The following is a 27,482-nucleotide window of genomic DNA, read 5'->3' as shown; positions in this document are numbered from 1 at the left end:
CATAAAGCATGAGACTCCCGATCGCGGGGTGGTGAGTTCAAGCCCCACGTTGGGCATAGAGTGCACACACACACACACACACACACAATCCAAAGGTGCCTCAGTGTATCCCCATCCAACCTCAGGCCATCCGCTCGCTGTTGCCAAAGGACTTCCTAGAGCGCAGATCTGGCATTGTCATCAGCCCCTTCTCAGCATGGTCCTTGGCCTTTCATTGCCTTCTCTCACCCCCTCCCATGAGGTGATGCCAGCCTCCCGTGGCAACCCTCAGACTGGGCTCTGCTCCGACTTTCTCTGTTCAGCCCTCGCTAATACTGTTCTCCTTCCCTGCACTGCCTTTTCCCCACCCTTCAAGCCTGAATTCGAATGTCTGCTCCTTTCTGTCCTCCGAACTGCAGTGACCCAGCCCCCACTGCCTTCCATTGTGCCTTAGAATAATTCCCTTACTCATCTCCGTTTCCTTTTTTACACCGATTTGCTTGGGGGTTTATACAGTTTCACTTCTTAACTCCCCGCCGAGCCTGGTACTTACTGGGAGCTGAGCAAATCAATGAGCAAAAGATCTTTTAAACAGTGCAGAGATCCAGTGAGTTTAATTTTTGGAGCCTCTTACAGGGCATATGTTCACTTCGCATCCTTGGCTGCAGCATGAGAGCAAAAGCAGGGCTTCGCCCTCTTTACTGGAGAAGGCACCGTGTCGCATTCTCCCATATCCCTGAGAAATGATTCCCACCCCCACCCCCACCCCTTCTCCAAGTTAAAATGGAGCCGTAAGAGCCGGTCGTGAGATATATTGGAGAAACAGTCCGTGCCTGGCATAAATTAAGTTGTCGGACGGTGAAAGATGGTGCGGTGCGAATTGCTCCTGTGCCAGTGAACTTGGCGGTAGACACAGAGAGCCGGAAGCCGGGGGGGGGGGACTGATCCAGACCGTCCTTGCCTTTCCCACAGCAAAGTGCCCCGCGTGGCAGGTTGGGGAGACGGACCACCCCCCACTCACAGGCTTGTCTTGCTCTATCAGGTCAGCTGTTTGGGCACGGCGGTACTTTCTGCAGGATGTGGCATCTGCATGCTAAGGCGGGACCTCCGTTTCATCCTCGTGCTAATGGGCAGCGTGCGCTAAGCGCTCCCTGGGCATCTGGTACCGGGCTGCCCCCGTGAGAGAGGCACTGTGGTTACCAGCACTTACCGGCTAGAAAATTCATGTTTTGGACGTCAAAGTAACTTAGCCCGGGCCACAGCTGGTGAGTAGGGGAGGTAGATTTTGAAATCGGATCTGGCTGCTACTTCCCAAGCCCGTGCTCTTGATCTGGGTGCTCCTGAGCCTTTCCTGCAGGAGCCCAGAGCAAAGGGTCGCGGCACCTGCAATGAAACCCAACCTGTGTCAGTGATCTGCCCTTGACCTCCGCAGACCTCGTTCTGTCCTCCGCTACAAAACGTGCTTCTCTGCCATGGCTGTCCCAGGTGAGGCTCTGCGGAGATCGTGGGAAAGTAAAAGGTCATAAATAAAGGAATACGTAACCTACAAGAGTTCAATCACTCCTTTATGTATTAAATGCCTCCTAAATATTAGGTCCTGGGTTAGGCGCAGCATTCGCCGAGCGCTTAGCCTCGTGCTGCTGCTGCTCATTCTGGCAAAGATTCACATGAATTATTTAATCCCAGCAGCTGCTCTATATTTAAGCTTCTCCTCCTGGCCCCATTTAACAGATGAGAAGAGGGATGCTTACTGAGGCTAGGGTGCTGGCTCTAGGTCACAGGGACAGGATTCCCCGTGAGGTCTGTGCGATAGGGAAGTCGCGGGCCTGGCCACCCCGCCGCGACAGTGCCGCTTTTCTTCAGAAGCCGGGACCAACCTGAGCCTTGGCGAATGCCATTTTGGATGGAAGGAACAGCGTGCACCAAGCCCAGAGGTGAAAGCAGGAGGCGTGGGGGAACATACTGAGAGAGGCAGCCGGGGCGGAAGTGGCCATTAGGTGGACGGCAGACTGAAAGCACTAAAATACCGGATCACGGAAGCCTTCGTTTTGAGGACGGAACTTGCGACAGGTTTCCGTGTCAGTGGTTTCCCCACTCCTCTCCCAAGCTGGAAGACGCCAGGGTCCGGACCCTTGTCTGGGCTTGACATGACCGAGAGTGTGGCCTGCTGATGGGAAAGAAGGCGGGCTGGCTCACAGTCGGTCTCTCCCACTTGACCTTTCCATGACCCAGAGCGGGTCACTTAACTGCCATAAGCCTTTGTTTCCAGGACCGTAGCTGGGCTAACTGGAACGCCTCCCTCCGAGGCTGGGGGGGAGAGCCAACAATGCACAGAACGCCCATCACAGTGCCTGAAACGTCGTTGTAAGGCCACGATTAACGGCAAACATTATGATCACGAAAGCTTGAGACCGCAGCCACAATCCGGGTTCCTAAACCCCAAAGAACACATCACGGCCTGAAATATCAGCTCCCCAGGGAAAGGGTCCCAAAACTGGTCCCATCCCCAAACCTGCATCACAAAGCACTTCTCTGTGCAGGAGGGCAGGGAGGGCACTCTCGTCACTCTCCCCACCCCCAGCTCTACTCAGTCTGTCCCGTACCGGGTTTGATAGCACAAAGACGTGCTGTCGATCTGCAGTGCAGCTGTTTTCCATTTTTGCTAGTCATGGATATAGCTCCTCCAATATACTTCAAGTTCAGCTCTTAAGCCAGCAGCGGTGCTGGGTGGGAATGGGTGGGAGGCAGGAATCTCTCCTAAGGACATGGGAGAATGCCAGCAGGGTAAAATGATGAAGCATTCTGGGTTTGTTTTTTTGTTGTTGTTTGTTTTTTTTTAAATATACTTGCAGCCAAAGATTTAAATTGCACATATACCCTACAAGTGACTCCTGAAATAAGTCACTGGATCTCTGCAGTTTCTGTTCAACGTTCACTCAGCATCTGTCACCATCTACCGTGTGCCTGGCTCTCCGGAAAGATACGGACATGCACAAGATACTGACTTAGCCAGTTTGAGCTGCTATACCAGAATACCATAAACTGAGTGGCTGAAACCACAAACATTTATTTCACAGTTCATTTGGCAGTTCTGGTGGCTGGGAAGTTCAAGATCAAGGTGCCAGCACATTTGGTGTCTGGTGAGAGCCTACTTCCTGGTTTGTAGATGACCGTCTTCTTGCTGTATCCTTACGAGAGAGAGGCGGGCAGGGGTGGGGAGAATTATCTCTCTTGTGTCTCTTCTTATAAGGTCACTGATTCCATCCATGGGGGCCTCAGCCTCTTGACTTAATCACCTCCCAAAGGCCCACCTCCAAATATCATCACATTGGAGATTAGGCTTTCAACATAAGAATTGTGGGAGCATACAAATATTCAGCCCGTAACAGGCATCCCTATCACCCACTAGCAACTTTGAGGAATTATGTCGTGAAGGTCAATTATCTTAAGTCAAAATGGAAAAGTGTGAATGCTGCAGGAGAGAGAGAACCAACGAGTTAAAGGAGTTCACAGGATTGAGAAAGATTAGTTCCAGTTTTGGAATCTAAAAAGGTACCCCAAAGAGCCAGCAATTGTGTTAGGCCTTGGAGCATGGAAAGAGGGCTTTCCGGGGAAGGGGAACACTGCCTGGAGGCTCAGAATTGGGAAATCTGGGAGCACAGCTTACTTTGGTTAAAGCACATATAAGGTTGGGAGCAGCTGATAGAAACGTAATAAAGATCCAAGGATTAGTTTGCGTGGGTGGGCTCCAGGAAGAGTCCTTTGGCCCCAGTGGATGGGCTGGACTGCGATTGGGAGAGAGGGGACACTGAGGCAGAGAGACCACTGGGAGAGCGTGCCATCTCAAGAACTGAAGGACCCTGGGTACCTGTGCTATATGTTTGTACTCTTTTATGGAATCAGGTTCTTGACTTCTACCATGGGTTCTTGTGAGGCACAATCTAGAACTCTTGCGTTAAGAAGAACACCAACATCCAAATAATGAAATACAGGGGAAGGAGACATGGGGAGCCACCATGAGGACTCTCCCAGGTCATAGTCCTCTGCCCATGGTGGATTATGGAAAACAGTTGTCAGCCAGTTATTTAACATAGACCAAGATGAAAGGGGCCATTTGTTTAATGGCCCCTACTTCCATCATGAAGAATGGAGCTTGACCTATTGGTAGGTCTTAAACACTGAAATGACATTACTAATCTACAACCCTTAGTATTACTTAGCACTGCCCTTTTAAGGAACTTGGAACGTATCATACATTGGCTACAGAAGTAATGGCATCCTGTAAAATAACATGGACCAGCCGTTGTGTTCAGAATGACGTGGGGAATTCTTGGAAACTATTTTCACCTGATTTTTTTTTTATATGTCTCGTAAGTCTTTGTTTTATTAATTTCGTAAGCCAAAAGTCACAATATTTACCATTTTAGCCATTTTTAAATGTACAGTCTGGCTGCATTAAGTGCATTCACATTGTGTGACTATCACCACCATGATGCTTTTCTCTCCAGAACTTTTTCACCTTCCCAAACTGAAACTCCGTCCCCATTAGATTATTATCTAATCTCGCCATTAACCCTTCCCCAGGGCTGGACTCTCTGTCTCTACGAAATTTTCTTATTCCGGGCACCTTGTAGAAGTGGAATCATATGATGCTTGCCCTTTTGTATCTGGCGGATCTGGCTTATTTCACTCAGCGTAATGCCCTCAAGGTTCATCCATCTTCGGCCGTTGTGAATAACGCTGCTCTGAACATCGGTGTCCAAATACCTGCTTGAGTCCCTGCTTCCAACTCTTCTGGGTATATACCCAGAAGCAGAAGTTCTGGCTCATGTGGCCATTCTGTATTTAGTTTTGGGCGGGGGGGGGACCACCATACTGTTTCCCACAACAGCTGTACCATTTTCCATCTCTACCACCAGTACACAGGGTTCCAATTTTCCATGCCTTCACCAACACTTGATATTTTATGTTTTTTTTTTGTTTTTGCAATGACCTCCTAATGGACGAGAAGTGAAAATCTGATGTTTAAAGTGGGGCAAAAATGCCTTTCCTTTTTTTTTTTAAAACAATTTTTAAATGTTTATTTGTTTTTCTGAAAGAGAGAGAGAGAGAGAGACAGAGCGCAAGCAGGGAAGGGGCAAGGAGGGAGAGAGGGAGACACAGAAGCCGAAGCAGGCTCCCGGCTCTGAGCTGTCAGCACAGAGCCCCATGCGGGGCTCGAACCCACAAACCATGAGATCATGACCTGAGCCGAAGTCAGAGGTTTAACCGACTGAGCCACCCAGGCGCCCCCCGAAATGCCTATTCTTTATGAAGCAGTGATCCAGTAGGGGAAATAGACACAGCCTACGAAATGCTTTCTAAAATCCGTTTACCCCTGCCATTTGGCCCCTTGGGACGTTGTTCGCTTATATATCTATAAATGCCTTGGCGTGGTCTCCTACAGTCTGTCCTGTGGGGTGAAAAAGATCACGTCTTCTCTTATCTTACAATGTGGTACTCGGGATAGTCAGTGTAGGGAGGGGTGGGCTGGGAGAGCACTGAAGACGTCAGGGATGCCACTCACTAGCCCCGCAACTGAGTAACCGTGATTCTGGGGGAGCTGTAGCCACTCTCTGCACCTGCACAGCCCATACCTGAATACCAGGGAGATGGCCTCACCAACGTGTAAGAATCTTCACTGGGACTAAGCGTCTGTGAGACACCGACTGCTAAGTACCCTTTCATCTCCACTTTGTGAAAAAATCTGCATTTTATTTTACTTTGTTAAGATTTTTTACTTTTAAGTACTCTCTACTCCCAGCGTGGGTCTCAAACTCACAACCCCAAGGTCGAGAGTTGCATGTTCCACAGACTGAGCCAGCCAGGAACCTCAGGAAGTTTGCATTTTAAAAGAAGACGCTGGGGGCGCCTGGGTGGCTGAGTCGGTTGAGCGGTTGAGCGTGCAACTTCAGCTCAGGTCATGATCTCGCGGTTCGTGAGTTCAAGCCCTGCGTCGGGCTCTGTGCTGACGGCTCAGAGCCTGGAGCCTGTTTCAGATTCTGTGTCTCCCTCTCTCTCTCTGACCCTCCCACGTTCATGCTCTGTCTCTCTCTCTGTCTCAAAAATAAATTTAAAAAACCGTTAAAAAAAAATTAAAGAAAAAAAAAGAAGACTCTGAAGAACCAGTTCTTAAAAGATATTAGGGTTTATTCTGAAGGCAAAATTAATATATTTTTAACACTTAGGAACCAAAAAAAAAAATTGATGTATAATCTTAGAGATAATCGGTCTTAACAGTGAACATGCATTCATCCAGTCTTCTATTCCACTCAAGCTCTCTAAAATGGTATTATTTCTATTTCATAGTTTCCTATGAAAATATATATATTTTCATCCCATTATGATGATATTTATATTTACATTTACATGATATAATGATATTTACATTTAAATTCATGTATCATAATTTATTGCATCTATATCTTAGTTCTGCAGAAAAGATTAGTCCAAAATCCCAAATTCAAACATGACCCTCTCCAAACACAATGTCCCCTCAGTTCGGTTAAATTGCTGTATAATGGCCACAATTCTTTTTTTTATGTTTATTTATTTATTTTGAGAGAGAGAGAGAAAGAAAGAGAGAGAGAGTGCACACGTGCAGGGGAGGGGCAGAGAGAGAAGGAGAGAGATAATCCCAACCAGGCTCTGGGCTGTCAGCTCAGAGTCGATCGGGCTCAGAGTCCGGGCTCAGAGCCCGGACACAGGGCTCGATCCAAGAACTGTGAGATATGACCTGAGCTGAAATCAAGAGTCCGATGCTTAACCGACTGAGCCACACAGGTGCCCCCAATTACCACAATTCTCTAACATCATCCACACCATTGGCTCCACCATTTTCCCTCTCCTATCAACCCACTCTCCTGTCTTGACGTCCGCTTTATCTAGCATAATTGCCACAGTCTACCCCCACTCAGCTCTGTCCGCCTCTCCCTCTGCTGCATGATCGCGAAGGTAGCAAAACTCCAGCTGTGGCCAAACCCAGATATCTGACCTTTCTGCCCCAAAGATTCATCTGCTTGAATGTTCCTGAAGACAACTATGCTGTAATTTATACGTTCCCTTCCTAAAATCAGCACTCAACACCACCCAGACCTTGCAACATGGTTCCTTAGTAACTCTCACATTCTTAGTAACACAATCTCGCTTTAATCTTCAAAATTCCCACCAATACTCTACCCACTTTTCCTCACTTTTAGACACTCTCGCATTGCACGGATTCATTGATTAGTGAGCAACTATTTATTGAGCCCCTGTCAGGAGGTAGGTACTGTTCAGTCACTGGAAAGACTGCAGTGAACTAAATAAAGTCCCTGCCCTCATTGGGCTGCCTCTCTAGAAGTTGAACAGACAGACCAGGAACAAATAGGCATATAATACATCCTAATGATAGGTGGTGGCAGAGCCCATGGAAAAAGGGGGTGGGGCATCTAGGCAAGGTGCTCAGGAGGGACCTTTCTCAGGAAACTGTATTCAAGCAAAAACCTAAAGGCAGTGACAGAGCAAGTTGTTGGAAGCCCTGCTCAGAATTACTCAGCCCCTCTTCGCAGCCTGCTTCTCGGCCTGTGTTCAGCGTCTTTGGTGAAGTGCCCCAAACTTTCCTTACACCTCAGCCAAATCCAGTAGCGCTCCCAGATTTCTCTGTTCTACATCTTTCTCTGTTCTCCGTTCTACATCTCCCCATACGGTTGCCTTTTCCTGGAACCCCCTTCCCTCTTCCTTACAGATCCAATTGCAATGTCCCAGCACCTGCTCCTTTCCTGATCACTGAGCTCCCCTGTTCTGAAGTTCCCTCTGCTCTTGGCTTTCGTGACCCACCAGGCCCCCAGTCTTCCCACCTCCCGGGCAATCTCACGCCTCCTCTCTCAACCCTGCTCCCTGGATCGCGGCTACTCCATGGCTCCGCCTATCATCTGTGTGCAATAAATCCAAAATTTATATCCGCTGCTCACCCTTCTCTGAGTGCAAGGGCACTTTATGTCTGAAATTAGATTGCCCCAAAGTTGACATGTCTGAAGTGTAAGTCTTGATCCCTTCGCCTCCGTGGGTGATACGCCACCCACTCCTGCCACACTAGAAACCCGGGAGGCCACCACTCCTATCGGGCTTGGTGTCACTCCCCCTACTGTTCAGTTCTCAGCTTAAGTTATACTTTACTCAGAATGTCTGTGGCCACAATCAAGGGGGAGTTCCCCTTCAGCTCTGTTATTTTCTCTCATAGCATCCTGTGTGTTTCCTGCATAGAGTTACTGAAATACCTAATTATATACTTTGCCAACTTCCTTTTCTTTAACGTTGCATTTTCCCAATGACTCCGTGCTTCCCGGGGGGTGGGGATCATGGTTATCTGTTCACCGCTGATGCACGTTGCCTGGCTTAGTGCCTGGCCTATGGTAGATGCTCAAGAAATATTTGATGTGTGATGGGACCAGAAGCATTAATGTTTGAGGATTCAGTCAGACTTCCTTCTTTCTCACCTTACATTGGCCAAAACATCATATTCGGGCACAGGTTGCTTAGCTTTCTTCTCTGCTCTTGAACTGTGAAGATTCAGAGAAAGCAAAAAAAAAAAAAAAAACCAAAAAAAAAACAGAAAAGCAGAGTCCAGGCATTAAGAAATTATACTCCTCAAGTGGCTTTGTGTGGTGGGGTAGGAAGGAGGATTTAGGGACCAGAAGAAGGAGATAGAAAAATAACAGGCTCTTAGAAGCTCGCAGTCACGTGAGAAGCACAGCTTCAAGTTCCGTCAATATTTATCTGTACAGATTGCGTGCACCTTGACTTCCCGTTTGTAAGAGACAATATAAATATTAAATGTTACTGCTCAGGGTTGGGCCGTTTGCATTCTTACGAATTGTTATTTTTAAAAAAACATATTTTAAAAAATTGTTTTTATTTTAAAAATATTTTTAATTTAATTTTATTTTATTTTTAAAAATAAAAAAAATTATTTAAAAACATCCCCAGACCAAGACTGACAAACAATAAAAAAAAAGCTATCTCAAATAACGGGAATCACACAGACGGTGCGATCTCCAGAAATGGCTGACTTAGAATTTGTGTCCTTTCTGTTGGTGATTGTAACGACAATGTCTTAAAGATGCTGAAATTGCTCTGTTTCTCTGCTCTGCCATAGTCAGGGCTGTAAGTAATAAAGTGTCGGTTTTATCGTATCCTTGCCAAGCTATATGTGGTTCCTCAAAATATCACTTTTAATTGCATGTTGATTATTTTTTTAAACTTTAAAAAATCTTTATTTATTTTTTGAAGGAGAGAGAAACAGAGCGTGAGTGGGGGGCGGGAGGGGGCGGAGGTGCAGAGAGAAAGGGAGACACAGAAGCCGACGCAGGCTCCAGGCTCTGCGTCCAGAACCGGAAGCTGAGCTCGAACATACTAGCTGTAAACTGGCTGTTTAACCCGATTGAGCCACCCAAGAGCCCCTAATTGTATTTTGATTATGAGCGAATATATATGCTTATTTATTTATTTACTTACCTATTTATTTACTAGCAATATCTATTTTTTTTAGTGAATTGTCTGTTCTTGACCACAGTACACATTGCTCCTTGGCTACCCAGCCTTCTCCCCTTCTTGTTGACTAACAACCTTAATTCCGTCGGAGGAGGGACCCGGCTAAAAATGACATTCCAAAGCCTTCTTTGTAAACAGAGATGCTCATGTAGCAAAATCCGACAAAAGAGATATACTTGGAATTTGTAGGCTGAGGCTTCTGCAAAATCTCCTAAAAGGTAGGGAGGAAACTCAGTTGGCATATGCTCCTTTTTTTTTCTTCCTCTTCCCGCTTGGAATACAGTCACGATGCTGGAGAAGCAGCAGCCATCTTTCATCATGTGACCATGAGAAAAACAATCAAGGTAATTGCTGAAAAGTCAAGTCTGATATCTTCAGCTATTGAAACAGTGTCAGCAACCACCTGACATCAGACTTCTCGTTACAACAGAAAATAAACCCTTATCTTGTTTGTCATTGTCAGTTGATTAACTAGTTTAACGTTTATTCATTTTTGAGACACAGAGAGAGAGAGAGAGAGCATGAACAAGGGAGGGTCAGAGAGAGAGGGAGACACAGAATCCGAAACAGGCTCCAGGCTCTGAGCTGTCAGCACAGAGCTGACGTGGGGCTCGAACCCACGAACTGTGACATCGTGACCTGAGCTGACGTCGGAAGCTCAGCCGACTGAGCCACCCAGGCGCCCCGATTAACTAGTTTAATCTCTAACTAATGCAATGTTCCTTGGCATTTTCTGTTTAGGCTTTTGAAGTTCTTTACCCAGTTAGTTTTCAAACATATGCTTGGCAACTTTTCATCCATAGCATGCATTACAAATCTTTGTTTTCCAGATATAATTGACATATAATATTGTATAAATTTCAGGTGTACAACATGATTTATATATATGTATAGAGAGAGAGAAAAACGATCACCACGTTAAGTCTTGCTAACATCCATCAGTTCACATAGTTACATTTTTTTCTTGTAATGAAACTTGTCAGATCTATTGTCTTAGCGTCTTAGCAACTCTCAATATATAACACATTATTATTAACTCTAGTCCCCATGCTGTACATTACATCCTCAACAAAAAAACAGCCCAAAAATGCAAAGTTTCTTCCTAAAAAGCACAAGATATTTAGAAACTCCATACGGCTAGCCAATTATCCCAACATCGTTTACTAAACGGCGTATTTTTTTCCTGAACTGATTGGAATTACCATTTCTGTTCTCGTTTCTGCATCTGATGTCGTATCTGGTATGACAATCACCTATCATTATTTTCCTTTTCCAAAATATTTTTAGTCATGCTCAAGTGTTTATTCTTCTTAGAAACATTTTGTCAAGTTCAAAGTATTTGAGTTATGTGAGAGTACTGTGCTCCATTTACAACTTATTCCTGGGAGGATAAACCTATTTCAATATCACCATTAAGGTACACTCTACGCTGTGTGGCCCAACAAAAGAACAAGACAGACACGAACACCCGACCCATCTGAGCTTCGATCTCCTTCTCCCAGATTCTGGCACCAGCCTGAACATCTGTACTCGTTTAGAAAGTGGTAGATTTTCACCTTTTTTCTTTTTTTAATTTTTTTTTTTAACGTTTATTTATTTTTGAGACAGAGAGAGACAGAGCATGAACGGGGTAGGGGCAGAGAGAGAGGGAGACACAGAATCGGAAGCAGGCTCCAGTCTCTGAGCCATCAGCCCAGAGCCCGACGCGGGGCTCGAACTCACGGACCGCGAGATCGTGACCTGAGTTGAAGTCGGACGCTTAAGCGACTGAGCCACCCAGGTGCCCCGATTTTCACCTTTTAAGTGAGTGAGTATTTTTAGTGAACAGGCGGGAAAAGCTGTCCTAGGGGTGGCTGGCTAGATACCGTTACTAGAAAGAAGTCCCAGAAAGAAAGCTTTTTTTTTTTTTAAATGTTTTTATTTATTTCTGAGACAGAGAGAGACAGAGCATGAGCAGGGGAGGGGCAGAGAGAGAGGGAGACACAGAATCAGAAGCAGGCTCCAGGCTCTGAGCTGTCAGCACAGAGCCCGATGCGGGGCTCGAATTCACATACCGTGAGATCATGACCTGAGCTGAAGTCGGACGCTCAACCGACTGAGCCACCCAGGCGCCCCCAGAAAGAAAGCTTTTAAGATAAAAAGGGAAGAGATCGCTCTTGCTGCTAATAGGGTTATGAGTCAAAATGAGAGCAGAAGCCAGAGGCCCGAGCATCAGAAATCATGGCCACACGGGAGACCCGGTGCTAGACAGGCTTTCTAACACTAAGAAGATTTGCTAGGCGCTTAGGGATGTAGCTTTGGAAGGTCAGAGTAGAACTGCTTTGGGAATGCAAGGCCTAACTGAACTGCACGTTAACAAAGTGACAAGAAAGACAGGGCCCGTCTTCTCCATGGGGGCAAAGCGCGCCCTGGCTGGCAGAGCTCAGAGATGGGGATAGCGTGAGGAGAGGTACAGAGGAGGTCCAGGCATCCTCCAGACCCCCGGTCCCGAGGACTGCTGACTTCCAAGAGTGCTCACACCGTGAGTGTGTGGGAACAACCCCGGGCGAAGAGACGAGTGGCATTTTAATCTGAAGCCCATCACCGTTCAGTGCCTACAAACGTGAACGGCTACCTCTAGGGGCTTCTCCTTTGGAATCAACGGGCAGGACGGAAGCCGAGACCTGGTATTTTCCAGCATCGTGGTTTACTATCTCCAGAGTAAATACGAAAGATACTTCTGAGAAAAATGGAGAACCTCCGTGTCATGTAGACTCGAGTAAATCTTGGACCTTCTGGCTACATTTATGTTACACAAGCACTTGCTCACAGTGTAACGAGCCTTACAGGGTGCCTGGGATCAGGATAGCAGGTGCCCTCTAATTATCTGAGCATCAGTTCCCCTACTAGAAACCACAGATGCCAGGATAGAGGATAATAAAGCTCCAAGGTTTGCATCGTCGGTCAATTATTTTTGATGATATGCTAGGAGCCAGGTCATCAAATTGGAATCCCTCGCTCTGCAGTGGAAATGTCTCGTAATGCATTTTGCAAGATCAGGGCAAAGGCCTCAAGGAGACACATTTTTTTTAACCAACTCATTTTTTTTCCGGGTTCTAAAAACTATATATGCCTGTTGTAGGCGCTACAAACCTATACGGACATATACAAACGTATACGGACATATACAAACGTATACGGAAGAAAGTAAATATGTTTTTAGTAAATTTCCACCCAAACGATCACAGTTCATTCGGGTAGCGTTCCTTTAAGGGCATGCACGTTACAATCAACTAGAGATATTTACATCGCTCCGTCTATATGACTATCCGTGTGGGGTATTTTTCACTTGGTTTCATATCACAAGTATGAAAAAGCAGTGTATTTAGAACTTGAATTCCACGAAGACCAGATAGCATTTGAATTGAATTAGTTGCGCTCAATCACGGATACTTGGATCACACAGTACTCACCTGATTTCACCACTACCACCATCGGGAAGTAATAAAGCCAGATAGGTCACCGGCATGCCAACAAAGTGGCACCCGGAAAGAGTGATAGATCACCACTGTCTCGGTACATCTGGAAATATCTTCTGAGCCTAAAAATAATGGGCCACATTAGCTAATGCAGAACAGTTATTTGGCTAAATTAAACTTCAGCCACTCTCAAGAGACTCATTCCACAATGGGCCTTTTTTAAAGTAATAATAATAGTACCTTGTTAATTATTTATAAAGTAATTATATTTGAGCCCCTGCTGCTTCCATCCATCCAAATGATACCGAAAGTGAGGGAGAGGGAAGGAGGAAGAGATAAATATTATATTCCCATTTTCCATCAAAGAGATGGCTGAGGATGATCCTCAGGAAAGGATATCATTGGAGATTTTTATTTCTTTCCTATAGATACGTTTTGCAGAGATTGCGTCCCATCACGTGTACTTTGCCTCAGTTTCTGACACTCTAGGCTATCACAGGCCTTTCTTTAAAGCCACGGCCGATGCAGCCAAGCGTCCCCAGAACAAATGGGGCTAAAGCAAGAAAACCACAGCACATCCCATCACAGGATCGTGGTAGTCAAGGCTTCGAGATGCCATTTACTTCCTCTCAGCAGAGACTCAGGACAAGGGAAATTCATAGCTTCCAGACCAGCCCACGAAATGGACTTCATCAGGTGCTTGTCTAGAAAGCCCCATCTTAAAAATCTGGACCGCAGAAATGCCCCCACTGAGGCACAAAACTAACACCAACAACAATGACAAAACAGGTGGCCAGCTGCCTAACAAATCAGGGCCTGGAGCCAGTGTTGATTTGTTACACACATACGCATGCCTAATGATGACTAAGTGAATGACCAATAATGACCCTCCTAGACTGTCTCCAGTGCACACACTGGGTGGGGGAGGGGGGGTGTCTGAAGAGTCCTCCGTGCCTGCTGTCGAAAATTCAATATATCTCAAAATAAAAGTCTTCCTGCCTAACGAAAATCACGGCTAATATCTCAGCCTATTCCCTTCCGGACTTTTCAATGCAGGCATCCATTTTTATTTGACATTTTACTTTAACTGAGATCCTGCTCTGTGTAATATTATATGCTGGTTGTTTTTTTTTTTTTTTTTTTAATCTAATATACTTTTAAAGAATATTTTCAGGTCATTAAGTATTCCATGACTCATTGTGAAAGACTTCCTAATATTCTCTCACATGTATGAATCTTAATGATGTTTAACTTATCCCTTCTGGTTGGACACGCAAATAGATTCCAGGTTTCTCATTAATTAATAATGCGGCAATTTAAATATCTTTACTCGTAAATTTCTGTTCCATATTGTCCTCTTTCCTCAGGGTCTACCCCTATACTTTATTTTCTTTGGTGTATATGGACAACTTTTAAGCTCATGCTCCCTCCAGCAGAGCATGAAAACGTCCAATTCCTCAAATCCTGACATTGAAAATAATCATTATTTAAGTCTTTGTAGGCAAAGCACATGTTATCAGTGCTTTAACTTGTAGTATCTTTTCCTCTCTTTTGGATTGTCTTCATCTTATCAATGTCTAATCAACTGTTTCTCTTATACTTGTGGCAAGCAACTAACTTATAAATGGACAAGGATTTCCACGGTGCCATTCGTTTTATTGGTTTTACACGCAGGAAGCCTTGCCTCGTATGCGTGGAGATAAGAAACATCTCTATTAAAAGAAATACACGCATGCAGAACCCAATGAATCCAATCCTTTTGTATTCATTTCTGCTTTGCTCCGAAACTTCTCGAAGTTGCTTTCAAGTAAGGGAAGGCTCTGTTTCCGCATCCTGAAGAGAGCCGTGATAAATGTCTTTCTTTACATCCGAGGCTTAGTTGAGCCACCCGAGCGCGCCTACGTGCGGTCAGCAGGTGTGTTTATTCTATTAAACCATCTGGGGCCAACTTAATCCCATGCTGCATCCTGCCATCTATTCTTCCCGTGCCGGGTTGAGATGTGATACAAGGAGAGATCACTTTTGTTCTTTTGAGAACTGAGAGGTAGAAGAAAACCCAATTATTCTATACTCGGAACTGGTCTTCAAAAGAACCCTAAAAAATTAGTACCCAGATTTGAATCGCAAAAGAAAAGTATGCCTGAATTCTCTCAACCAAACAAGGGTGTCCCGTCCTTAAGCTTCGGCTTCCTGATGTATAAAGTCTAGACAAAGAACCCGCCTTTACGTTGCTGCCATGATGGTTACACAAGATCATGTTCCCAGCACAGGGCCTCAGAAAAGCGAGGCAAAGAAATGTGCGCTGAATTTGAATTTAAGGGACAGCGAATGAAAGTGACAGCTACAAAGCTTTAAATTCCAATCTGGCAGGATTAAGGCCTTTTCCCGAATTTGAAGGTCCTTCCCTAGAGTGTAATTTGCTACAGTACCGGCCCAAGATCTGGGGACACTAGAATGATATATTTGCCAAATGGTTTGAAAACTTTGGAAGAGAAAATTCTTAGGGAAATAAAAACCAGGCAAAATCAACATATAAAGGGCAAACCTGGCTTCCCGGGCTCATGTTCCTTTGTCACCGAAACATGATAATTTGGGTCATGTTTACTTATTTATTTTGAGAGAGTGAGAGTAGGGGAGGGGCAAAGGGAGGGGGAGAGAGAGAGAGAGAGAGAGAGAGAGAGAGAATCTCAAGTAGGCTCTGTGTCCAGCACTGAGCCCCCTGGGGGGCTCAAACCCACGAACTGTGAGATCATGACCCAAGCCGAAATCGAGAGTAGGATACTTAACGGACGGAGCCACACAGGCACCCCAGAGAAGTGACACTGTTAAGATGTATTGAGGGGAACCATGTGGCAGACACTGTGCATAGGCCATTTGTCATTTTCTCTCTCCAGCTTGTTTGGAGATAGCACAGGTGTGAACACGGTCTTCCAGATCGGAAGATGGCGTCCTGCCCAAATTCAAACAACTGGTGAGTGTCGTCGGGGGACTCTGTGCGGGTCTGACGCCAGTATCCAGACTCCTCACAGCTTCACAAATACAGCCGTGCACCTAGGTGAGCCACAACCAGCCCTCATCAGGCGAGACCTCACCTCTGGAAGTAGCCCGGCAGTCCGCGAGCCGATCCTTGGCAGAATTTTTTCCAAGATGTTCCAGAAGGAGTTTCTGCCTCCCAAATACCTTCTCCATGGCCTCCTGTGATTCAGAACATTTGATGTTCTGGAATCCAAACCTTTTCATTTCAAACTCAGATATGTCTTTTTTTTTTCATTTTTTTTTTTAATGTTTATTTATTTTTGACAGAGAGAGACAGAGCATGAGCAGGGGAGGGGCAGGGGACGAGAGAGACACAGAATCCAAAGCAGGCTCCAGGCTCTGAGCTGCCGGCACAGGGCCCGACGTGGGGCTCGAACTCACGGACCTTGAGATCATGACATGAGCCAAAGTCTGACGCTCAACCGACTGAGCTACCCAGGCGCCCCACAGTGATTTCCTTTAAACCTTCTGTTCTATTGGTTGTGTTGATTCAAGCAATTATTTTCTTTTCTTTTCATTTTTAAGGGTTTTTTTTTAAGTGTTTTTAATGTTTACTTATTTTTGAGAGAGAGACAGCAGGAACAGGGGAGGGGCAGAGAGAGAGGGAGACACAGAATCCGAAGCAGGCTCCAGGCTCTGAGCTGCCGGCACAGGGTCCGACGCGGGGCTCGAACTCACAGACTGCGAGATCATGACCTGAGCCCAAGTCAGACGCTCAACTCGAACTCACAGACCGCGAGATCATGGCCTGAGCCCAAGTCAGACGCTCAACCAACTGAGCCACCCAGGCGCCCCAAATTCAGATATGTCTTAAGATCCCACTGCCCCTGGTAGTTTCTGTTTTGATGTATGGAAGGTGCAAGTGACTGGAATGAGATTCTTTCCTGAGAAAGGATTTGACGGGGTGAGGGGAAGAGAGTGTGAGAGAGTAAAGGGCAGGGGAAGGCAGATTGGTGGAGCCCCTCCCAAAAAAACTTTGAATATTCCACGGGCTTGCTTTCAATTGCCCTGAATAGGACGTATTATTTTTTTTTTAATGTATTAGAACCAAATTGGCAATTTGCTGTGAAAGAATTAATAAGGAAGAGGAGGGGTGCCTGAGCAGCTCAGTTGGTTGAGCATCTGACCCTTGATTTCAGCTCAAGCCATTGGATCGAGCCCCTCGTTGGGCTTCATGCTGAGCACGGAGTCTGCTTTAGATTCTTTCTCTTCTCTCTCCCTGCCCCTCCCCCTGACTCATGTTCTCCCTCTAAAAAAATAAAGATAAATGAAAATAAATAAGGAAGAGAAAAATCTATTTCTACCTTAATTGAATGGCTTTTATTTTTCCTCTCAATTAATAGGATATCCAGGGGTGCCTGGGTGACTCAGTTGGTTCAGCGTCTGACTTCAGCTCAGGTCATGATCTCACAGTTCGTGAGTTCTAGCCCCGAGTCGGGCTCTGTGATGACAGCTCGGAGCCTGGAGCCTGCTTCGGATTCTGTGTCTCCCTCGCTCTCTGCCCCTCCCCTGTTCTCTCTCTCTCTCTTTCAAAAATAAATAAACATTTAAAAAAAATAGGATATCCAAACTCTTTAATTAAAGTCATTAATGAAAAGGTTTCATTTCTGGGGCGCCTGGGTGGCGTAGTCGGTTAAGCGTCTGACTTCAGCCAGGTCACGATCTCGCGGTCCGTGAGTTCGAGCCCCGCGTCAGGCTCTGGGCTGATGGCTCAGAGCCTGGAGCCTGTTTCTGATTCTGTGTCTCCCTCTCTCTCTGCCCCTCCCCCGTTCATGCTCTGTCTCTCTCTGTCCCAAAAATAAATAAACGTTAAAAAAAAAAAAAAAAATTAAAAAAAAAAAAAAAAGAAAAGGTTTCATTTCTTAAACGTGGCGTTTTTATGAAGATGGAAATAGAGGATTTTGTTACTTGAATCCTCCTTCTTTATGCTGTTTCTGATAACACATAGTTTTTATTCTTTAATGTTCTTTCTGGAAAATGTCATGACTATGTATACTGAGACTCTCACTCTATGAAAACACAAAATCATCAAATGGTCTTTACATTTAACCACACTTCTAGCCAACACTAAATCTGAACAACCTTAATGATCATATTATACATTAAACTTGGGTATCTGTTTCTCTCCTACTCCCATAATATAATCTATGCATAAAGCATGGAATTATGGTACAATTTAAGACATCGTTTAGGGGCAAATGTATTCTTTTAGCCAGAAGGGTGACGTTACAAGACCCAAGGGGCCTGCAAAAGCGGTGGCTATGGGATAAATATCTTTGAATTATCGGCGCACTGTCTTTCTGCTTATTATCTTAAAAAGAAAGAAAAAGTAAGTGGTGGTCAGAACGCCCAGATTTCTTAAATTATGTTCGTGCCTCTCTTAGTCCCTTCGATTCCATAAAGCCGTGTGGCTGACAGAAGCGTAGCATTATTGCCCATAAAATTCCGATGCAAAGAGACACCGTAAGAGCACACAAAGGACTAGGCAAATTGCGAGGAAAAAGTCAGCATGAACACTGAGAATTTGGAGCCCATATGCCATTTTCCTCGTCAGCCCCCTGCAGCTGCCCAGATCTAGATGCAACTACGTTTATTGGGGCAGGCGCCTCTTAGCTTAGCTCACCTCCTTAGAGCTGACAAGTGACCGCCTGCACCCGGCTCATTTCAAGCTTTCAGATGGATTAAAATGTCAGACACTCGGACAGTTGAAATTGAGAGCCAAGGGTGTTTACCTAAGTGTGCAGCTTCGTGCTGCATAATATCGCCCCACTCCCCCACTCGACTCCTCAGGGGCAAGGAGAGAGACGAAGTGACTGAAGGATCACAAACAATACATCTTGGTGTGTCTAAAGCAATTGTCTGAGCGGCACCCAGGCCGGAACGAAGACTGCCATGTCCCTCTTCCGGCCAGACTGTACATTAGGCAGGACGTTTCTTTCCATTTCCTCCTGCCTTCCTGCCTCTCAGCATCCCCGCGTCCCCCGCTGCCTCCCTATGGCAACAGCATGCCCAGGAGACCCCACTGCGGCAATCTTTCCACCGCCCACTTCTCCATGCAACTCTGTTCTTCCTTCGAGACATCAATTTGCTCACCCGTCACGCGGAAAGAATGCGCATTCTTGTACTGTTGACAGTATTACAAGATATTAACGCACGAGTGTATCATTCCCGCGCGCGTGTGCGGGTGTGCATTTGTGTGTATGTGCGATGACAGGGTCTCCGTGGCAAAAGAAAGAACTGAATAGTAGAGAAGACCCAGCACAAAGAATGCAGCCTTGGGTCTAAAGTTAGCAAGACTTTTGACCTCCTGATAGGGAAAGGACACGGCTGGATCAGTCCTCCGAGGTCTTTGGGCGTGTTTCAGGCTAATCGGAAGGGTGCCTGAAGCACAGAGTGCTTTCTGCAATGCCTTGGTCTCTACTGGGTAGCACTAGAAAATGACTTACATGCCTGCCTTTGACACAGAGGCCGGTCTCCCTTGAACTGTATATACTTGGGTGGGTCAGACTTGCAACCTGACGGTGCTGTCCTCAAACGGCACCCGTTTGGGGTCAGAAGTGCAGCAGGAGAAAGCAGACACCCGTGGGCCTCAGGGAGGTGCTGGGGAGAGTCCACAAAGAGGGCTGAGGTTGGTCTGGTCATTAACAGGTTACAGCCCAAGTTCATCTTTTCTGCCAGAGACATTATCTCATCGGCAGGTCTCGCCAGAGGCCGAAGTTATGTCTCATTAAGAGTCTCCCAGGCACTGAAATTCTGCTTTGTCACGCACACCCATTTAGTTTATAGTTCTGCTGTGTCATTAGGCAACCTTTTCAGGGCAAGGCAGGAAAGGAGAGTCTGCGATTAACCAGTTCAAGAAAGAAAGGAATGAAAAGAATCATCGAACTTCCAAATGTGCAAGTTAGGGACAGAAAAGGAAAAGGTCCAAACTTCTATTAATATAGAAGCAGCCTGAGGGTCTGGGCTGCAAAGGGATTGCTTGCGGCTTGTAAGAATGAATGAATGAATCACCCTTTCTTGGCGAGGCATAGGAGGAAGGAGGCAATACAAAGTCCCGGAAGCGGGGAAGGGGGCATGAGGCCTGGGATCCCACCTTGAGAGAACAGAGGAAGTCAGAGGAGTCAGTGGGAACCTGGATCTGGATGGAAAAAGAGGGACGTAGACGTTTCCCATAAATTCTTGATCCCTGGCTGCACCAAGAGTGGGCCCCGGGGCTAAATTTAGTGGCTGCTAGAGAGTGGGTTGGGCTAGAAAGTGGTGTAATTTCAAAGGAAGGAAAGCAGTATTGCTTACTGGTCATTTCTGTAAACTAGGCTATCAGAGCTTTGGCCCGACAACAAATGGGAGAGAAACCGGGGGTTCACAAGTCTTTCTTTGGAAACGCTTTGGGGCTCCCTCTGCCATGAACCCGCGCAGCTGTGCAGAGAACGTTCTGTGCTGGGCACCGCCGCCTTTCTAAAAAGCCAAACGCCTCCGTTTGGAAGCAGGCGCCTCCGCTGCCACCCGCAGCCCACTGCAGGTGCAGTATTTGCCCGCTCCGACAGCGCCCCCGCCGGTGAGACGGAGCACGGCCGCGACAGGGCGTCGCCTGCAGTTCTTGCAGAGAGGTGGGCGTCCCCGCAACCGCGCTCTTCGCTGCAGAACACGTGCGGGCAGTCTTCGGTTTCCATGCTCGCCCCTCGCTCCCCTGCCCAGGGGTGGGCGGCACGCGCCGGCACCCAAGCGCCCTCCCCCTGCGCGGGCTCGGGGAAGTTGCCGCGGCCGCGTCCCTCCCCGCACAAGTTCAGTACTGCCGCAACTTGCCAGGAAGGAACGAAAAAGCTGAGACCCAGCGGGTGGGAGGGAGAGCAGGCCAGTGTACTGCAGAGGGGTGACGGGCCATCCCGTGGACAGCAGGAGCAAGTGGACTTTCTGCCCCCCAGGGACCAGGGAGCGCGGGCTGCTGCGGGGTCGGCGAGCCACCTGCCCCGACGCAGGGGCGCGGCGAGCGTGGCGAGGGAACCGCACGCAGGGCCAGCGGCGTGCCGGGTCAAAGAAAGAAGGGACGCTCCTTGGTCAGAGGAGGCTTGGGGGTTGGGGGCGACGTCCCCAAACGCAAGCGCCGGGAGCTCGGGCTCGGGGCGGCGCCTGTCCCCCTCCCCCATTCCTTGCATCCGATGCTGAGTCACTCCTTCCCCTCCGCAGAGCCGGCGCCCTGTCCTCTTCCGGCTGGGAGAGCGAAGGTGGCCCGGCTAGGGGCTGGGGCCCGGCCTCTGCACCATCGGCCGGCTGGGTGGGAGTGTGCAGCCACACCCTGAAAGTGCACCCCACTTGATGTATTTTTGAGCACAGGCGCGTTTTTCTGGGGACAAGAATACTTAACTTTCATTGCAATTGAAAGGCATTCTAGACTCAGAAGGGGGCTCAGACTTGCAGCTCGGCGGCAATCCCTTTGTTTTACGGCCGGGGGACATGATGCCCCGAGAGGGAAAGGGCTTCCCCACGGCTGGGGTCTCCCGTGCGCCTTACGCCAACCTTGCTGTAGCTGTTGCGCTTTACCTTGGAGTTGTCTGTCTCTGGGCTTCTGTCTCTCTCCCCATCAAATTACTACCCTCCGTGCTTTGCAGGAGTCCCATTTAAAGTTATGTCTGCAGTTTCCCCAGAGAGAGTTCTTTTGCCCGTTTCCAGTTCCTCTCTTTTTTTCAGGGCACTTCCCCCCTTCGCCACCCTGTTCAGGCCCTTGGTTACGGCCACAGGCACCATCAACATCCTGGGAAATGTGTGCTAACTAGCCCAGAATTTTGCTGGTCTGCACCCACTTACACACACGTTCTTGGACCGCTTAGTGCTTAGGCTTTTAAGGAACTTTGTGAAGGTTCTACCCTTCCGGTTGGCAGTTTCTCAAGGCAGAAAGGCGAGATGACGGCTGCGGGTGGGAGGAAGAAGCCCGTCCTAGAGGATCTTGTATTGCATATATCACAGCCCCTCCTTACTAAGGACGCAAACGTCTGGCGCCAGGCCTGAGGATCCGGATGACTGTGCTTTCTGAGCGGGGTAAGGGTAAGAACCCTCTCCTTGGGTATCCACAGGCCCTGCGTGCCTTTCTTATTGCATCTTAAACTGCCTTTAAGCCCCTCCACATTAGTCGGAATATTTTGCACCTAGGGGCGGTGCACACAGGAAAGAGAGTGTGAGCTGCCCCAGCGGGAGGGGGGTGTTAGGGGGAGGGGACAGATGAAGCCTGCAGACCCCCCCACCCCCGCACCCCACCTCAGTTCTCCACGTTTTCAGGTCGATCCGCATTGGTCCTGTCTTCCAGGCTCCCCAGCCCTCACAGCAGTTCGTGCGGGTCGGTTAATCCCTCTCCTCGCAGCTCTTTGCAGTAAGAGCCGCACTCTAGCTGTTGAAAGGCCTGCTGTCTGTTCCCAGAAATCAGGTTATTTTTCTGCTTCCCTTATCAAACCTCCACGATTGACTTCAGATTTTTCCTGTGAGTGTCTTGCACCACCCCCCCCCCCCCAGGCAGATTACATTATTTACTTTGGCGTTGTGGAAGGAAGGCTACTCACTTAGCTGTGTGTAGTTGTTTGCCTTATCTTTGTTTTTGAGAGACGAGGCGGCCTTATTCCATAATACATGAAGGTTTTATTTGTGACAGTGTCACTTGTCCTTGCCAGCCCCGGCAGATAAAATTAAATAGAGGCTCATACTTGTATGTTCAGGGCGCTTGCTTATTACTGTAATCCTACAAGTAATGAACATTTGACCACCTGCTCAGTGCTCACGGGCTCTGAACCCTTATAGCTCTGGCAGAAGGGGACTTCCTCTTCCACAGTTTTACAGAGGGTCCCAAGGTCTGGATTTGGCCCAAACCTATTTGAAAATCTTTCTGTGATCTAAGAAAAGCATACTTGGGCACGGAGGCTAAGCGATCAAGACCGTTAGGAATTATTTATAATTCCAGGATTTCTAGATTAGGGAATCCGAGTGTTTAGGATAGAGGAGGTTAGAAAGAGTTACAGGGTCGTGGTTTAGAAGCAGAGACTGAGGGGCTTGGGTGGCTCAGTCGGTTAGGCGTCCGACTGCAACCCAGGTCACGATCTCGCAGTCCGTGAGTTCGAGCCCCGTGTCGGGCTCTGGGCTGATGGCTCAGATCCTGGAGCCTGCTTCCGATTCTGTGTCTCCCTCTCTCTGCCCCTCCCCCGTTCATGCTCTGTCTCTCTCTGTCTCAAAAATAAATAAACGTTAAAAAAAATTTTTTTAAAGAAGCATAGACTGAAATCTTATCGTCTAGGTCAGCCTCTGATTCTGCTGACTTACCACCCACTACAAACTACTTAACTTCTTCAGACTTTATTGCTTTGATCTAAAGATGAAGCATAGAAATAATACACACCTTACGGGTTCACTGAGAGGATTACATGAGAGGTGTTTGCAACGTTTAGTGCAAGGGCAGACAGAAGGGGCTTAATTGATGTTAGTTCTTATGAGTATTAAGGTTAGTGGCTCGGTCTGTTAAGAGTCTGACTCTTGGGGGCGCCTGGGTGGCTCAGGCGGTTAAGCATCTGACTTCGTCTCAGGTCATGATCTCGCGGGTTCATGAGTTTGAGCCCTGCATCGGGTGAGCTCATGTCCCACTTCTGGTGAGTCCTGCTTTCTCTCTCTCTCTCTCTCTCTCTTTCTCCCTGCCCCCCTCTGTCTCTCGCTCACTTGCACTCTCTCTCACTCAAAAAAAAAAAAGTCCAATTCTTGGTTTTAGCCCAGGTCATGGTCTCATGCTTCCATGAGTTCAAGCCCAGCATCAGGCTCTGCTCTGGCAGTGCAGAGCCTGCTTGAGATTCTCTCTCTCTCTCTCTCTCTCTCTCTCTCGCTCTCCCCCTCCCCCCACTCGCACTGTCTCTGTCTCTCTCAAAATACATAAACGAACTTAAAAAAATTTTACTATTGAGGTTAAAGAAGGGTGAATGAAAATGTGGCCTCCCAAACCAACAGCACTTCTACCCTTTCCATTCCTGGCTTGTCCTCTTGGAGGCAGATAGGCTAACTTCAGTCTAGGGAAAATCATACGGTGCATTATTTCCCTTTCCTCAACATTTGTATGCAAGGAGAAGCGGCTTAAACCGAGGACAGATTTACCAGAGTAAGTCACAAAACACGTAGCCGTAGGAATTGTGTATTTAGAAAGGGAGGGGCAAGGTCTGTTCTTTGGTGAGATTGCCTGGTATCTGCAAAAGCATTCCAAAGTCACGGACACCCGGCTTCCTTCCGGACTTCACCACGGTCGGCTGTGAGCTGGCACCAATTACTTATCTCGAGAAGCCTCCCGCTTTTCATTTATTCAAAGTGGGGATAATAATACCACCTCTTTAAGGTGCAGTTAAGATGTAAATGATATTATATACATGAAAGTGCTCAGCAGAGTGCCTGACTCCTCACCGGCTCTCAATAGATAAAGGCTTGCTTTCCCTCTTTTCTTTGTCCTGATGAGAATTCACTGGGGTATCTTATCGATTATTCTGTACAGGAGCCTGTGGTCACCCACTCTTCTCCCATGCTTGGAAATGTGCACTTGTATTAATGGTAACACAAATTGATGTCGTAAAGTACAACTCTAAGACCCCACAACCATGAAGGGGGGCTGGGGAGGAGCGGCAGTTTGTTCCGAATCATCCTAAAGAACAAAAGGGAGTGGGTGGGGCTAGTTACCAGAGTCCCAAAGGCAGTAGCCCTCCTGTCGCACTGGGAAGCCTGAGTTGGTTCATTTTGCAAATGGGCTGTGAGCTGCAGATGTCCCTGAGAGAGAAAACAGAAAATTACCAGCAGATCCCGAGGAGAACCTGGCTCCTTTTGGAAGAGGGGAAGATTTATGAAGCCGGAGGTTAGGGGAGGAATGAGAAATCGAGCCCCAGACTATGAAACATACCATCTGCCAAGAGGAGGATGAGGCTTGAAGAACTGGAGAGGTTTACACTCCCAGCTAGAAGGGACTAGTCCTCCCGCTGCAAACAGCCATAAAACTGGGGGAAAATGCTTCAGGCGACCGTGTGCAGGCAGTGGATAACACAACACGCAGCCCAAGACTGCTTCCCTGAGACAGAAAAACGTGAAGGTCCACCCACAGTCATCCAGGTAGCTGTCGGCCGGGGAAAGTTCTCTCACTAGAGCGCTGAAGTCCAAGCAGGGTGGAAGTTAAGGTAGAGAGACGGAGAACAGAGAGCAGCAGAGCTGAGATAGCTGGAATCTGCAGCGTAGGGCGTTGGCAAGGGGGGAACTGTGCAGAGAAAGTTCCCCTGTAATCCAGATGGGGGTCCACCATGACACCATGCCTGAGACCTGGGCTGCAAATGAACAGGAAGGGCCCACAGCTCACAGCTGCGAAGGAGTTGATAATGAACAGATGGTAACAATTCTGGAAGAAGACCGGTGTCCAAAGACTTTGGACGTCGAGGCCCCCAGGAGTTAAGAGGTCTCAGTGACATTTTAGAAACACCCCTGGGGCACTGGCTAAGGCACCAAGGCAGGATTTGAACACTGAACCGCATCAAGGTAGAAGGGCTTCAGAAATACCTTGGACTTTCCACAGATCCTGCGACAAAGTACCAAACTAAGCTTATGCAAGTTCAAGATGATCAGCTGGCAACTGAACCACCTGCTAAAACAGGAAATAGCACTCTTCAGAGGAAGATAACAGAACTCGGAATCTTTACAACATATAATTCAAAATATCCAGGGTTGAGTAAAAAAAAAAAAAATCACACACACAAAAAATCACAAATGTAATTTATAGCCAAGAAAAATCACAGTCACTAGTTAGTAACCAACTTGAGGGGTGCCAGGGTGGCTCAGTCGGTTGAGCATCCAGCTTCGGCTCAGGTCATGATGTCGTGAGTTCGAGCCCCGCGTCGGGCTCTGTGCTGACTTCTCAGAGCCTGGAGCCTGTTTCATATTCTGTGTCTCCCTCTCTCTCTGCCCCTGCCCCGTTCATGCTCTGTCTCTCTCTGTTTCAAAAATAAATAAACGTTAAAAAAAAAAATTTTTTTTAAAAAAAGAAGGAGATGGTCCCATAAATGTATAGTAGCAGCTCTAACTTTGAAAGGACTTTAGGCTAAATCCACTGGGGCCTGTGTGAAGGGAAAGAATCCCACTGAAATTGCCCCAAGAGCCTACAGAGTTCAAATTAGAAGAGTCTCCTTGTCGGAACCTCTGGTCGTTTATAACACCAGCTATCCAAACCATGACTTGAGCTCTCAGGATGGTACCAAAGTTCCCAGTGCAGACTTTCCACAGACACTTCTCTTACTGATTAGTGGGAAAGGGTTGGCTTCCATCTGCTGACGAGGGTACCACGTTCTCCTTGGTTTGGAATCTTCTGTCCGGAGCGGAGGTGGAGGTCGGGAAGTTGGAGGACCATGGGGGGGTGGGGGGGACACGTATCAGTGCCGCTTTCTAACGTTAAGGGAAAATGTTACGTGTATCAGAAATATATCATGGGGGAGGGGGAGGTTGGGGAAGTCACGTGTTGGGAAAGAGACCTCTTTCCTACACTTGCTCTGGAGACGCAAAATTGAAGGACACAACGTGCCAGCTCCTAAGGAGCCTATAACCATTCAGGCAGACAAGACATCCGTGAGTGAAGATACACTTTCGAAGACAACGCAAAGGAGCCGTGCAGGTGTTCGGATGGAAACCACGAAAGGCTTCACGAAGGAGACAGTGTAAGAGATAGAACCCAAGTGGAGAATGAGTACAGGAGAGGACATTCTGAGTTGAGGGGCAGAGAGATGGGTAGGCTTCATGGGTGGTCTTCTGGAGATTTGTGGACCATCTAAGTTTGCTTACAAACTTGCATGCATTTATACATTTTTCTGGGGAAAAGGGGGGCAAAGTTTGCATAGGGCTTTCTGAAGGGGTTTGTAACAGCCTAAACACTCCGAACCCGTACTGTAGGGGGTTGAGAATCGTCAACTCTTCTCATTGGCCTCACAGTGAGACACCGTCTGCCTTGAGTTCTTTTTTCTTGTTTTTGATTACCTGCAAGGAATTCAGATGCAGACAATTTCAACACTACGGGGCGGGCGGGTGCTGAGGTCAGCAGTGGGGGGAGACAGGGGACAGAAAGGTCTTTGATGTTTCCGGCACACCCAAGCCAGCTGCGCTCACAGATTCTGGAATCGTGGCACCGAAAGTCTCCAGCAGGGAACCATGTCTCCTGATTTGGGAAACATCAGCTATGGTAGTTTCCTGGTGCGTGTGCATGAATAATATCTGTGTAGAAAATAAAATGTTCTCACCTTGCCTTCTTCCTTCCACTCGGGGCACCTTCTGGAGGACTGTGGTCCCTCGCTCCTGGAGCTTCTGAAAAGCTTATATATTTACTGCTGTTGCCCTTCCTTCCTCCCACCCACGGCAGCCCCCATCTACCACTCCAATTCCAAACCTCCCCTGTTCCGGGGAGCGCTG

Source organism: Puma concolor, chromosome B1, assembly GCF_028749965.1.
Source record: "Puma concolor isolate L17-30 chromosome B1, mPumCon1.1.hap2, whole genome shotgun sequence".
NCBI lineage: Eukaryota > Metazoa > Chordata > Mammalia > Carnivora > Felidae > Puma > Puma concolor.
This window is presented reverse-complemented; position numbering follows the sequence as displayed.